The sequence below is a fragment of the Nylanderia fulva genome, unplaced genomic scaffold (assembly GCF_048542155.1).
Source record: "Nylanderia fulva isolate GAGA-0341 unplaced genomic scaffold, ASM4854215v1 Scaffold12, whole genome shotgun sequence".
In the NCBI taxonomy this organism is placed as follows: domain Eukaryota; kingdom Metazoa; phylum Arthropoda; class Insecta; order Hymenoptera; family Formicidae; genus Nylanderia; species Nylanderia fulva.
Genome location: NW_028189409.1, coordinates 1,903,401 through 1,918,972, shown reverse-complemented (window position 1 = coordinate 1,918,972; position 15,572 = coordinate 1,903,401). Strand labels below are relative to the sequence as shown.

At 34.4% G+C, this 15,572-nt stretch overlaps 1 protein-coding gene across 4 annotated transcripts in view; it reads right to left on the bottom strand.

The window, feature by feature from the left end:
* The window catches only part of LOC114936709 (protein abrupt), a 98,511-nt gene that overhangs the window by 12,250 nt on the left and 70,689 nt on the right, over positions 1-15,572 (bottom strand). The gene's annotated exons all lie outside the window — the stretch shown is intronic.

Sequence of the window (15,572 nt, the reverse complement as noted above, 5' to 3'; positions counted from 1 at the left end):
GCACTTTCGCGCTCGATCCGTCTGTCTCCCTTTACACACATACGCACACAACACACATACACACGTGCTCTCGTTCTCTCTTTCTCTCTGTCTCTCTCTCTTCTCTCTCTCTCTCTCTTTCTTATTCACTCACTCGCTTTAGCATAAACATATTCGCACGCGTACTACTCTCGTACTCTCAGGGCATGCCCGGTTGTAGGATTTTTAGTGTGTTGTTGATGTTGTTGTTGTAGTTGTTGATGTTGTTTCTTATCCAAAATATATGTAATTTGACTTGGCCTAGACTAATCGAGTCGCAATGATTTGCCTCATTTTTATCCCTCTTAATTTCTCGGCATCATGCTCTCACGTGAAGATGATATACAGGCGACTTTTGGTTCGTTGTATCTACGCCATAACGCAGTTTCGCAACATGCAATACTATTCTCGCAATTTCGGAGTAGCTGCCGCCGCTACGACGCGCTTCTCTCTCAAATGGGTTGGGAATTTCGGGGGAGTAAACGGAAGATCACCGTATTCAATCTATCGACAAGCATCGTCATCCGCCTTCGTCCTCGTGCACACCGAGTTCTCGAAGAGAGAGATTGAGAGAGATAGAGAAAGAGAGAAAAAGACAGGAGAGAAACAGAGGGTTGAGAGGACGAAGCCGAGAGAAATAGAAGATCGGGTTGGAAGAAAGAGATAAGGAAGAGCGGAAAAGTTGAGTGTGAAGGAGAGAGACAGAGCAAGAGTAAGCGAACTACGTAAGAACCCTCGTATTGATCCACTCTCTACGCCTCGTTACGACTATCTTTCCTACGAATCTCCTAAGCATAAGGCCTCTCCCACTTTCGTGTACGTCTCATTACGTAAAAGGGAGGAATATGTAGATCCACCACGTGTAGTGGTTTGTTTTAGGTAAAGATTTCTTCCTTCTCCAGCGATTATCGTGAATATTTCGTTTTTCAAACAAGTCTAAATATTGTATAAGAAGAAATTATTATTTTCTTGTTATAAAATAAAATATTTTATTGCACGCTTTGTAGGTGTGCATCTTTTTTTTTAATTTTCAACGAGGAAAACAAGAAATGTCACAGCTGTGCTTTTCTCTTTCTCCGGCGATGAAAATAAAATATTATTTCTATACTAAAAATATTCACTTTCCAATATAGAGAAAAAATATTTTTTTACACGCTAGCAAAAATAATTTTCAACTGAAATTCGATGAACGATATTTGTACATGACTGTAGTATTTCATTCTCGAAATTGAATTTTGTTGGCTCATCAGGAACAACATGCAAAAAAAGTGCGCAGTATGTAGAGCTGCTTTCTGATTTATAGTTGGATGACAAACCAATTTATTAGAATTACAGAGCCATATATATATATACCTATAACCCGAACCGCGAGAAACGCGATGATTTATATATCAATCGGGTCTACAACAGAATTTGGGTGGAATTAAGGTCACATCGCTTCTGGAGCATTAGGGTCACGATGTGTTCTTTTCTCTTCTCATTTTCATCTTTTGTCATCTAATTTTTAAACTTTGCCCGTATTCGTGAAAACACATAAATGAATATTATGAAAAAAATTTCTTTCACCCCATTAATTAATATTCCCAGTCAAGTCCAGAATTTAATTAAATCTTAAATGCTCGGTTTAATTTACTTCATCATTATTCTATAAAATATTCCTATATATTATTCCTTATTTCATAATATTCTACATACCGCCCATTCCATGTTTTATATTTTCCATAATATTCCATATTCCAGTGATACTTGCAAATTGTCAAGATAAACATTTTCACTCAAGCAAATATTATCAAATGATCAACTTGATTGTTTGCAGAATTTCCAATAATAAAAATCATATTTTGTATTAAATGCGAAATATTATTTATCACATGATCACTTCTTTAGGCGTGAAATACATTTAGGTAAGACAGTGATTAATCGAAAAATCTTGAAAGCTCAGGTTCGATCGATCGGGGTGAGAGGTGTACGTTATTCTTTTGATTACAGCCAACCTCTGAACCGATCGGATGGAAGAGAATGATAGAAAGATGGGTGTGGAATGTGGAGAAGAGTGCGATAAGCGGAAACAGACGAAATAAGGGGAGGATAGGCGAGAGAAAAGCAGGAGAGAAAAGTGGTAAAGGACGGAGGAAGAATAGTCGAAATGATAAAGGATCTGGAAAATAGGGAAAGATGCTAAGAGATTTAGAGAAGATAAACGAAGAGACGTGATTTCTTTTATAAGAAATTCTTCCTCTAAAATGAAATTACCTCTCGAGAAAATGTAAAAAGTTCTGCGGAACGGTTAAAAAAATAAAAAAAAATTTACTTCTTCTCTCTGCTTAACTCGATCTCGAGGAGAGTAAAATGAAAGATAATATTTTAATTTTATTAAGAGAAAAGATATATAAATGTAAGTTTCTAAATTGGGAAAATTTAACAACACGAGGAAAGAAACGATTTTACGCGAAAAGATAAAATTAGAACCCGATATATTTTCGTTATGATGAAATGTCAGAAAAGAGCAGCTGCTCTTAAAGAATTCAACCTCAATTCGTCTCGAGCACCCTCAAGATTTTAGCTTGCGTCATTATAAAACTTTTTCAAATTATTCAATGGAAATTGCGAATTTGTCAAAATCGTTCCGATCTATAATACAGAAAATTATAAATTTTCTTTCGAAAGTGCATAACATTAAAATAATTTTAATCTGCAATCATACAAAATTTCCAGCAACAAATTTAAATTATTCTCGGCAGCAGCAAACTTTATTATTTCAGAAAAAATGACTGTTACTGTGCAACACAATCACATGAAGAGAGAATGGGTAACTCATTAAGAAAATTCGAGGGAGAATGAAATATTAGAAGATAATGCAGCGAGAACTTTGGACGAAGAGCGTCTCGAGATTTTTGCAAAAAAGTTGACGTAAAAGGAAGAGATGTAGGGTGGACACCAGTGTTGTCGACAGGGAGGGAGAATCGGTAGCAAGCCAGGATGATTGCGCGAGTCCATTAGCGGCGTCGCTCCGACGAATTGCGCTGCATTAACGAGGACCTGCTTCTCGAGGAGCAGTCAGCACGCTGATTGGCCGAAGGGAGCCCGAAGATCGATGTCTTCGGGTTTCCGGGAAAGTCCTTCCGCGTCAGCCTCGCGTTACCGCAGGGGCGAGCAACCCGAAAACGTCGATCCCGTAGAGAAAGAGAGAGAGAGAGAGAGAGATAGAGAAAGAGAGACAGAGAGAGAGAGAGAGAGAAGAAAGAGAGGGAGATGTAGACGGGGATCGATATATGGCAGTGCAATTTCTATTCCTGGAAGTATTACCGAAATGAGAAACGAGCCTCGATGTGCCACATAACGAAATCCGATTCTATGTTGTGCTACGAAGTGCAAAGTATTTCGTAGCGTCCCCTGGGAATTAATCAGGAATCGAGTTTGTTTCGAGATACCTCGTACATTGAATTTTCATCCCAGAACTTTAAATTAAACTGTATCTTTATTTTTAAAAATTTTAATAAATAAATGTAACTCATTATTTTTGTCAAAATCAATTATTCGTAAAAGGTCTCTGACACCTGTCAATATCGATAATTTTTATTGTTCTGTTATCTTCCTCTTTGATCGCACCTGGCTTCCAACGGCATAAATAAATTTTTGTTAAGTCTCGATACCTCGTACATTGAATTTTCATCCCAGAACTTTAAATTAAACTGTGTATCTTTATTTTTAACATTTTAATAAATAAATGTAACTCATTATTTTTGTCGAAATCAATTATTCGTAAAAGGTCTCTGACACCTGTCAATATCGATAATTTTTATTGTTCTGTTATTTCCCTCTTTGATCGCACCTGGCTTCCAACGGCATAAATAAATTTTTGTTAAGTCTCGATACTTCGTACATTGAATTTTCATCCCAGAACTTTAAATTAAACTGTGTGTATCTTTATTTTTTAAAATTTTAATAAATAAATGTAACTCATTATTTTTTTCGAAATCAATTATTCGTAAAAGGTCTCTGACACCTGTCAACATCGATAATTTTTATTGTTCTGTTATCTCCCTCTTTGATCGCACCTGGTTTCCAACGGCATAAATAAATTTTTGTTAAGTCTCGATACCTCGTACATTGAATTTTCATCCCAGAACTTTAAATTAAACTGTATCTTTATTTTTAAAAATTTTAATAAATAAATGTAACTCATTATTTTTTTCGAAATCAATTATTCGTAAAAGGTCTCTGACACCTGTCAACATCGATAATTTTTATTGTTCTGTTATCTCCCTCTTTGATCGCATCTGGCTTTCAACGGCATAAATAAATTTTTGTTAAGTCTCGATACCTCGTACATTGAATTTTCATCCCAGAACTTTAAATTAAACTGTGTGTATCTTTATTTTTTAAAATTTTAATAAATAAATGTAACTCATTATTTTTGTCGAAATCAATTATTCGTAAAAGGTCTCTGACACCTGTCAATATCGATAATTTTTATTGTTCCGTTATTTCCCTCTTTGATCGCACCTGGTTTCCAACGGCATAAATAAATTTTTGTTAAGTCTCGATACCTCGTACATTGAATTTTCATCCCAGAACTTTAAATTAAACTGTATCTTTATTTTTAAAAATTTTAATAAATAAATGTAACTCATTATTTTTTTCGAAATCAATTATTCGTAAAAGGTCTCTGACACCTGTCAATATCGATAATTTTTATTGTTCTGTTATTTCCCTCTTTGATTGCACCTGGCTTCCAACGGCATAAATAAATTTTTGTTAAGTCTCGATACCTCGTACATTGAATTTTCATCCCAGAACTTTAAATTAAACTGTATCTTTATTTTTAAAAATTTTAATAAATAAATGTAACTCATTATTTTTTTCGAAATCAAATATTCGTAAAAGGTCTCTGACACCTGTCAATATCGATAATTTTTATTGTTCTGTTATCTCCCTCTTTGATCGCATCTGGCTTTCAACGGCATAAATAAATTTTTGTTAAGTCTCGATACCTCGTACATTGAATTTTCATCCCAGAACTTTAAATTAAACTGTATCTTTATTTTTAAAAATTTTAATAAATAAATGTAACTCATTATTTTTTTCGAAATCAATTATTCGTAAAAGGTCTCTGACACCTGTCAATATCGATAATTTTTATTGTTCTGTTATCTCCCTCTTTGATTGCACCTGGCTTCCAACGGCATAAATAAATTTTTGTTAAGTCTCGATACCTCGTACATTGAATTTTCATCCCAGAACTTTAAATTAAACTGTGTGTATCTTTATTTTTAAAAATTTTAATAAATAAATGTAACTCATTATTTTTTTCGAAATCAAATATTCGTAAAAGGTCTCTGACACCTGTCAATATCGATAATTTTTATTGTTCTGTTATCTCCCTCTTTGATCGCACCTGGCTTCCAACGGCAGTTTTCTTAACGATCAGTTACATCAACATTCGACGCGATTCAAGCTTTAGATTTATGACAGACGATTTGATATATTGCATAGTCGTCGAGAAGGAAGGGAGAAGGAGGAAGTCCGAAGGGATGGAAAAGTTTAATTTAGATAGCTGACGTGGTTTACCTACAGACTCGCGCTTGCTTCTCCCCTCGACGCGATTCAAGTTTTTTGTTCCTTCGGGGCAAAAGAAAAATAAAATACACCGCGCATTGCGATGAGAGTACTTTTTTTTTCAACTTTCGCTCTTCCGCTCATTCGCTCTCGCGTGCAAAACGGGGATGTAAAGAGGGATGTAGCGTTTCATATTGCATAAATTGCATCGCTCTCGTTATAATTGATCGAGGCATTTAAATCTCTGACCTTGGCATCTTTATACGGTTCTTTGGCATTCAAGTTTAATTAGTTCAAAAGGCTTACATATATATATTTTTAAAGACAAAGTCAGACAAATTTGAATTTTCACACATTTTAATTAAATTTGCTAATTTTGTAAATATTAATAGCGACTTTTTATATGCAGTTTATTGAATCTATTTCAGAGATCAGAAATTATTGTTTAATTTAAGTTTCATTTTATATAGTATTATATTGATTTCTGAGCTTATATATATCATTATAGAAATATATAAAATGAAATAAAACAATATTATAGTAAACATTTCCATTAATTTCGTTCTTCTTGAAAAATTTTAGTAAGACTTTTCTATATAGATAGATTATTTTTGTCCTTCAAAAAGTATCTAAAATGACACGAAAAAACGATCAGGCGATACTTTTGAAGTTCTTCATAGTTGATGAAACGAGACAGAATAGGAGAGGACTTAAAATTGAGAAACCATGTCGTTTGTTGAAAGTTTTTTCCCGAACTGAATATGACGCACATCGCACATCGTGCGTGACATGAGAAAGCATGTTTAGGTGGGAAGGAAGAAGAGAAGACACATAGTTGGAACGACTTTCGTCCTGGGTGGGTTGGATTTGCAAATGCGAGGGTTAGAATGAAGCTGGGATGGCAGAAGCCGCCTATGGATGAAACTGAGATTGCTTGGCAATGGCAGTAATAACGAAAAATATAGAATTGCGTATACAAACATAAAACGAAAGAACATGGTAAACAAGAAGATTTACCGATAAGATATATAATACCAAAAAAAAAAAAATTATTTTTTATTTCACGTAGCGAGAAGAATCTGCTTTTCCGAATTAATCAGTTAAGGTTGAATAGAAATACATAAATAAAAGTTAGATTACATGAATCCGTAATATTAAATTTGCAGGATTAATTAAAATAAATATCGATTTTAACTCCAAAATATTTATAGCAAATATAATTAAATTATATAATATTTAAATTATAATAATTAAATTATATAATATTAAATTAAAAAATATTTTTTAAAAATAACAATGCAAATTTATAATTCATAAAAATAGATTAAATATAAAATAACCATAAATATTATTATCTATCCCGCAAAAATATATATGTTATATCGGGAAAAGCTATATAAGATAATGCAAGATTGGAACGGACACGTGATATGGAATTGTATAAGGGGTACGGAAAAAGGATAAGAGAGGAAAGAGTATTGGAAGACATTGAAGGGGATGGATATCGCTGTGCGTGACGCGCGTGTGTTAAGACGTGAGTATGCGCGCGTTCCAGGCACGTTAGAAGGAAATAAAGGGTGGATTTACGTATTCGGAGTGAATTTCGCCTGAGGAGATTGCCAGAATCACGTAGGACAGCAGAACCTCGTAAAAGCTTCGAGGAAAAACGGGTCGTATAAAAAGAAACAACGCATAAAACAAAACCTCCCTTAAAAAGCGTACCAGAAATTAATCCCTGGAATGAAGTATCAATATTTTCGAAATGCAAAATTCTCGCGAGATAACCCCAATTATTTTCAAATAACACAAAAGAGGGATGAGACACCTGTAAGAAAACGTCTATCGAACGTCGTGCATTAATCATTTCGGGAACTCTGTATATTCGATGGGGGTTGGATCGCGGCCGAACTCATAAAAAGAAACTCGAGCGATATCGACGAAGGAAATAATATCTGTGGCGCGCGTGACATGCGTGCATTAAGCCCACGGATATGTAAGACCCGGACATGTTGAGGAAAAAAAAAAAGAAAGAAGAGGGTGAATTGGAACGCAGTTGGAATGACTTTGGTCCGCAAAGGGAGCAGCGAAGGGTAGAAAGGAGAGTCAGGGCGATCGGAGGTATCAGCGAAGAAGCTTAGGGTAGTGGTGGTGATGGTGGTGGTGGTGGAGATGGTGGTGGTGGTGATGGTGGTGGTGGTGGTGGTAGTGGTGGTGGTTGAATGGCGGCAAGGAGTGGGTGTACTGGGGGCAAGTGAGGGCAGATCAATGCGAACATGTGCGGGAAATTGCAGAGGGATCGATCCCAGAACCCTCGGGGAAAGCGCGGCCTCTATGTTTTTCTCTGTCATTCTCTCCCTTTCTTTCTCGCACTCCGTTATGTACCCTCTGTGCCTCCGTCTACTCTATCTCTCATTTTGCTTTTCTCCGCGTCTTTGTTCCTTTTTTTTCTTCTCACTCTTCCTCGCGAATTTTTTGCCTTTTCGTGAAACGCCTTTTTCTCTATCGAATGACGAATGCGGTGCTTAAATTAATATTTTAAATTGGTTTTAAAAATATATAGAATATTCCAAAACCATCAACTGGTTTTTTAAGAACATTAAAACATATGTTGTACTTATTTATGTCCTTCTTTCCTTTTTTTTCTTCTCACTCTTTCTCGCGAATTTTTTGCCTTTTCGTGAAATGCCTCTTTCTCTATCGAATGACGAATGCATTGCTTAAATTATTATGATTGATCATCTAAATTGGTTTTAAAAATATATAGAATATTCCAAAACCATCAACTGGTTGTTTAAGAACATTAAAACATATGTTGTACTTATTTATGTCCTTCTTTCCTTTTTTTTCTTCTCACTCTTTCCTCGCGAATTTTTTGCCTTTTCGTGAAACGCCTTTTCTCTATCGAATGACGAATGCGGTGCTTAAATTAATATTTTAAATTGGTTTTAAAAATATATAGAATATTCCAAAACCATCAACTGGTTGTTTAAGAACATTAAAACATATGTTGTACTTATTTATGTCCTTCTTTCCTTTTTTTTCTTCTCACTCTTTCTCGCGAATTTTTTGCCTTTTCGTGAAATGCCTCTTTCTCTATCGAATGACGAATGCGGTGCTTAAATTAATATTTTAAATTGGTTTTAAAAATATATAGAATATTCCAAAACCATTAACTGGTTTTTTAAGAACATTAAAACATATGTTGTACTTATTTATGTCCTTTCCTTTTTTTTCTTCTCACTCTTTCTCGCGAATTTTTTGCCTTTTCGTGAAACGCCTCTTTCTCTATCGAATGACGAATGCGGTGCTTAAATTAATATTATTGATAATTTAAATTGGTCTTAAAAAATTGAAAAATATGTAGGATATTCCAAAACCATCAACTGGTTTTTTAAAAACATCCACAAAACGTTAAAACATATATGAAATGTATATGCAAATGTGACTAAAATAATGTATGTAGATGATCTACATCTCAGATATGGATGTTCGGTGGATATTCATCAAGCATCTAAATTTAAATTGATAGAAATAGTTGTTACACTTTTAATTGCTAGACGCTTTATGCAAGCTTTATATAACTTTATGATTAAAACGCAAATATGAAATAGCGTCTAAAGTGTTGTATAGCGATAAACGAACAAACTAGCGAATGTACGTAATTAAAAATTGCATTCTATATGTATATATAATATAAAATGTCAATGAATATACATATTATATATATTATAATGTATAATACCAAATCATGTATACGAGTTGTTTAAACATTCTATGCATATAAAATATTATTTTCATGTCGTGAAAAAAGATGCATAGAATTTTCGATGTTATAGCAGATTCTCTGGCCAATTTAAAGACGACTTTTTCTCAAGAAAAATATTGAAGCATTAATAATTTCAGAATCACGAGAAAAAAATTTCACAAATTAAAATTTGTGGAATTAAAAGATTGACACAATTACATTCTTTAGTTAATTTTAAATAAAGTTTACTTAATAGAATTTCAATTTAATTATATTAGTCACAAAGCTATATAATGCCAAAAGATTGAGAGTTTGACAGAGAATTTATAATTCAAAAAATATTTGTGAATATTCATATTCAAATATTTTGGAATATTCATATTTATTTATATGCTTTCTATATATTCTGTACTCTGTACATTCAAAAAGATTTCTAAAAATATAAAGGAAAATACAAAAATGTCCTATATCATAGAAAATTTTAAATAATAATGAAACTCTATGTGTGACTCGAAATAAAATTTTCTGAACAATTGTTTTCTTTCTCGAGAGAAAAAAGATCTCTAGAAAATATATAACCATCTCCTCAAAAAAATTTTTTTTAATAAAAATCCAATATATTTTCTACAAATTACTATGAGAAAACATGTTTCTAGGCAAGTTGACATTTCAAGCACAGCGGGTTATTTCCGACGAATTTATGTTACACATTGCAGGACGAAAATAACAGAGAAATACAAAAAATTGTAAAGATCTTTGCGTAATAGATTTTGTAAGAGTTACGGTACAGCTGTATGAAAATAAGAAAATCGTATTTCACGAATAGTAAGAAGCGTGCAATATTAAAAAAAAAAAAAAAAAAGAAACTCAGATTTGTTACCCTTTGTAGAGAAAAGCAATCTATCGCCTTTGAAACACTTTGCCTGGCAAGAGTTAACCCCGAAGTTTTCCTTCAAACGAAAAGTAACGATTTTAAAGCACATCTTCCAGTTTCTTTTTTCTCTCTCGCAAATCTCCCTCGACAGATCCGATCGAAATAGCGCCGCGCATTTCTCTCGAATGTGGCATCCTTGCGGCGCAACATGGTTGCGAAGATTGATTACACTCGGCGCAGCCATATCCCGTCGCCCACGCGAGTTATATTAAAGACGTGACCCGACATAAAGGTTCCTTGTCTTCGGTTCCTATCTATCTGCTTCTCCCACCCATTCTCTCTATGATCACATTGATTTTCCACGGTGTACTCCACCCTCAGAGTCCGCGTCATTCTCCCTCCGAGGTCCGCTAATTTACTCTCCTCTTGAAGAGAAGTACAAACAAGTACGCACGTCGAGTCGAACAAAACCGCGAGTTCTTCCCCGGCGTCTTCTTATCGAGAGACGTCCAGAAATGTCGCGCTGAAAGCTGCAGTCGCTGTTTACTCCCGAGTAATCCGGGAACGAGTGCTCGAAAGCTTTGCAAGTTTGATTGAATTCCGGCGGCGTTGCCGAGAGAAAATGGACAAGTTGCTAGCTTCGGAGTTTGTTTCCACGCGAATCCTACATTTTTGGTCTCCTCGCCGCGAAAGTTAGCGAATATCGTGAACAGGAGTTTGGTCAATCGTAATCGACTTGAATTTTTGTAAAATGTTGTTAAATAAAAAATAATACTCTCAGATAAACCGAATAATTTTGTGATAATTATATTTCCCGATTTTAATAATGATTGTATAGAATAGATCTCTGATTCGTCGAATACTTTGCATTAAATGTCCTATTGAATATTTCATTAGTCGTATTAATTATTTCATTTTTCTGCCATTTAAATTTTTGATGGAATATAAAAAAAGAGGAAATACGCGCATACATACACGCATATATTGCAATTATAACGCGATTTATTCCTCTTAATTATGCACGCGCACATTGCATGGAGTTATATTTTTCGACGCACAAATATTCATTTATTGTTGTCAATTTGTTTAAGGGCTCGCGCTTTTTTTCAGATAAAAGCATATTTGAACTTTTCATCATTTGTGCGATTTTACCTTTGATGTACGCCGTTTTTTATTGCATTAAGCAGATATTGAAGGTAATTTTTTTTTCAACTGACCGCGCCAAATTTGTCATGCTTTTATTGTGACCCAGCATGCTGTTTTTTTCGTTTCTCGTTTAATGGCGAGAATCGAAAGACAATATAAATTATACAAATGGTACAATTGGATATTCAAATTTTCCGAAAGTGCACACCAAGGCGCACATATTTTTCTCTATTGTCTGTTTTCTTCTGTCAAGCTGTCAAAGCCACAATTTTGGAAACTTTATTGCACAACAGCCAAAAAAAAAAAAAGAAAAATTACAATTTAATATATTATTTCTCTTTTTCTCTCCTAGGTTTATTGGACAATAAAATCAATTTTGTATAAAAAAAATTAATTGTTGCAAAGTTCAAACTTATTTTAAACCACTGCAATTGCTCGCCAATATAATATTTTGGGATTGAAATAGAATCGTAAAAATCAATAATTATTTACCAAACGATATCGTACAAAATGGTGTAAGTTCCGAGAAAGAATTGCAATTGTTATTTGTCTGCAGAAGGCAATAATATTCAGGCGAATCACCCTTCCAACTGTTTAAGTTGCCCTTATAACACCCGCGTGTTCGTTCCAACACGTGAATCTCGCAAGACGGAGAAAAAAGCTGTCCGAGACATTCAGAGTGGAAAAAGGTCGGATGAAGGAAGGATATATCGAAGGACAGACAGACAGATAGAAAGAATAATAGTAATGGTGGCGAAAAGAAAGGAGATACAAAAAACAGTTCGACGTAACACCATGCTTTTGCCTCGTTGTTCCGCTTATCGCGCAAAACCCTCATTTTTATCCTTCCAGAAATGTTTCTCGCTTAGATCTCGCGTGTATCGCCTCCGTCTAATGTAATCTCTGTTATATACCTGATGGAGTTTTTTTCGCGGAAAAGTTGAAACTCTGCGCGAACGATTATATTAAACCGAATTCATAATTAACGTCAAGCAACGGACTGTAATTTTATTTGCCTGATAAAATGGAAGGTAAAAAATAGAATTCTCTATAAACGCGAAAAAGTTGATAACTTGATTAGATCAGTTAAATCTTGGATTTTGAAGCAGACGTCCCTTCAACCATAAATACTTATTATTGTATATTCAATCTCATCTAATTTTCGGGTCCTTTTTCCCTATTGATTTTTGTTTCTCGCAATTGCAATTTTTATTTCAAACAGTTTGATCAACAATAAAATGATCTTTAGTTTCTCCGAATCTATATAACACACTTTTTTAATTGAAAAAATAATTGACACACAGTTAATTTAGAAAAAAAATAATAAAATAAATAAAAAAAAATATAACATGCACATTTTGTTTTAATATTGTGTAATATATCGAAATTTATTATTTAAAAAAAAGTTTCTCGATATCTTCGACTCAATATCCTTCGCTTCGACGAAACTTAGGATGATAAAATCGAATGTCTTTTTTCTCTCCCCGTTACATATCCAAAAATACTCTGAAAAAAAGATTCGAACGGACGGATATGTGGGCGTTCAATAAAGATTAAGAAAGAGAAGAGGACGAAGAGAAATCATCCTCCCTACATCCTCGTGTTACATGAATGTTCCGCACGTGCAACCACACACAATAACACACACACACACACAAGCATAATGGCAAGATTTCCGGACGCGAGCAACCCCTGCGATGTGCCTTCGCAACATTTGAGATCCATTCTCAATCCTTCTCTCTTTCACGTCATATGTGTCAGAAAATATCGGGCAGGCTATCGAGCAATGGCGGTAAAATATCGTCCAAAACTACTGAAACTTTCTGAGAGATGCGAAGGGATGAGAAGCTCGTCGGGACTGATAAGAATCTGAACAGGCTCGGTCGAAACGAAGTTATCCGAATCGGATCCGAGTGATAGATGACTCTAATCTGCCGAGAGTGCGCGATCGAGAATCGATCTTGCAGCGAAGAACACAGAATTCGGAGTAGGCTGCTGGAATCCAGCGCGAGAGATCGAGATAAGGACTTTCGGCGCAAAAAGGACATAAGTCACGCTGACACGTAATTTAGGTGGCTGGAATGATACGCGTAATTGTCTCAGATGTCACTGATGCCAAGAAAGTTACGAACGTATGTTCAAAGTAAATTCTCTCAAATTTTTCATTCAATTTTTCGAAGGATTTTTTAGATACATATATTTATAGCTAAGCGCTTTTTTAAATAAATGCGTTAATCTTTTTATAAAATTTCGAGTTATTGATAGAATGTTGATTATTATATCGATGTTCAAATTAAAATAATAAATACGAGAAAAAAATAAAGTCTAAATAATAAAAAATTTTAGTGCGTAAAATGCATCTTGAGTTTAAACTTTTTAGAATATTCAAAGTATAAAATATATACAAATCAAAAAATGGAAATTTCTGTGTACAAAGTGGAAAGATTTAATAGCTTCTGATAAAAATTAAAAATAAATATAAGAAAATGAAATAATAAAAAGAGAAATTATAAGAGCAAAGTGCCAAGAGAGAAAAATGACACGTCTAGTGCACAGATATACACACAATTAATAATGTATTACAATCCCCGTCAAAATAGATGCAAATTAACATAAATAAAGAAAAGAAAGCAATAATTAAAAATAAGTGATTGAGAATTACAGCACAAAGAAAGTAAAGTATAAATAAAAGTACATCAGCAGAAGTAAGAAATTATATTAAAAGATATATTTAGTGAAATTACTCCTTTGTCATAAGATATATTAGAAAGGAAATTTTTTTTCCCCTCGAAAATATATATATAAAATAATAATAAAAATAATTCAGAAAATAACGAATGATGATATCTAATATATGTCTATAATTATTCTTTATTATCTGCTATTTACTCTATTTACATATAATGAACATCATATTTTTTTCTTTGCTAAAATTATACTGCTCTGAATATATAATATTTATTTTAGAGGGAAAAGAGAATGTCTAAAATATCTATATTAAAAGTTATAGTATTTTTAAATAAATTATAGACAACTTAAAGAAATGTTTGTCTCGTTTCCTTAGAAAAATCTATATAGTATTTATAATATATCCGTCTGCGAAATCAATTTCGATTTTTAATCCAACTTTCTTCGGCTTAAGATTAAGTATCTGAAAAATCTAGATTTTTTAATAGCGTCCAATCGATATCCATCTCTTTCTTCCCGACTATTGTCAACATGTAATTCCGTTGTAAAATATATTTTTTAATTTTAGCATATACATAATAAAAAATGATTCATCAATAAAAAAAATAAATAAAAAGTTAAAAAAAAAAGCACTCAACGAAAAGTCTCATTTTAAAGATCCAGAAACTATCATCACTTTCAAAGTAGCCAAAAATATATGTAAATAACACACGAAACTATCTTGCGCTCGACATTGAAACATCTACTGATCATTCCTATCGTTTTCTCTCGCATTTAGTCTCGTGTCACTGGGTTATCACACGTCCCGAAACGGAAGTTGATCGTCTCCCTGGATCGCGCCCAGAGTGCTTATAGGGTGAGTGCTTTTAGAGCGCGAGCCTGCACATGTAGCGATGAAACTTTACGCCGACAGTACAAAATAAGGAGGACAAAACGGCGGGGCCAAGATAAAAGAGGGTTAAAGTAAGAGAGTGCACGCACGAACAGGAGTGGGAGACCGGGAACAAATGCGAGGCTCTTCCTCCGTTTATGGGGAGAAGGTTTGCCAGGGGTTGGCACGAAGAGATGGAAGAAATTCGTGGAAACACCAAGAAATTGGATAAGCAGACGCAAGGGTTTGTTTTGTCCAGGGGTTCGCAACACGGCGAGGGTGAACGCCGACTCTCTTCGGGATCGCGTGGTCGGTGGCCGTAGACCCGACCGCCATCGCGTGTCTTGGCGAACTTCCTTTCGCTCGTCCGTCTGCGCGGAAATCGGCAATCTGCTAGCCCGAGACAGGCACTCGCTCGCCGTTAACAAGCGCTGCTGGATCGATGGATTGAAATGGCTTTGCTAGTTAAATTAATATTCCCTCGGAATCCCTTACTTTTCACGAATGACTAAATCACCTCCGCGAGAATTTCCCCCACTAGCGGCTTCTAGGAAGTCGTTTAGCGACTGCAACTGAATTGCTGTTTAATCAACTTCACTTTTGTATTCCTTCACAAATTCGAAGAAATGCTATTATCACTATATTTTTTTTTTTTTCGATACTACGCGTAG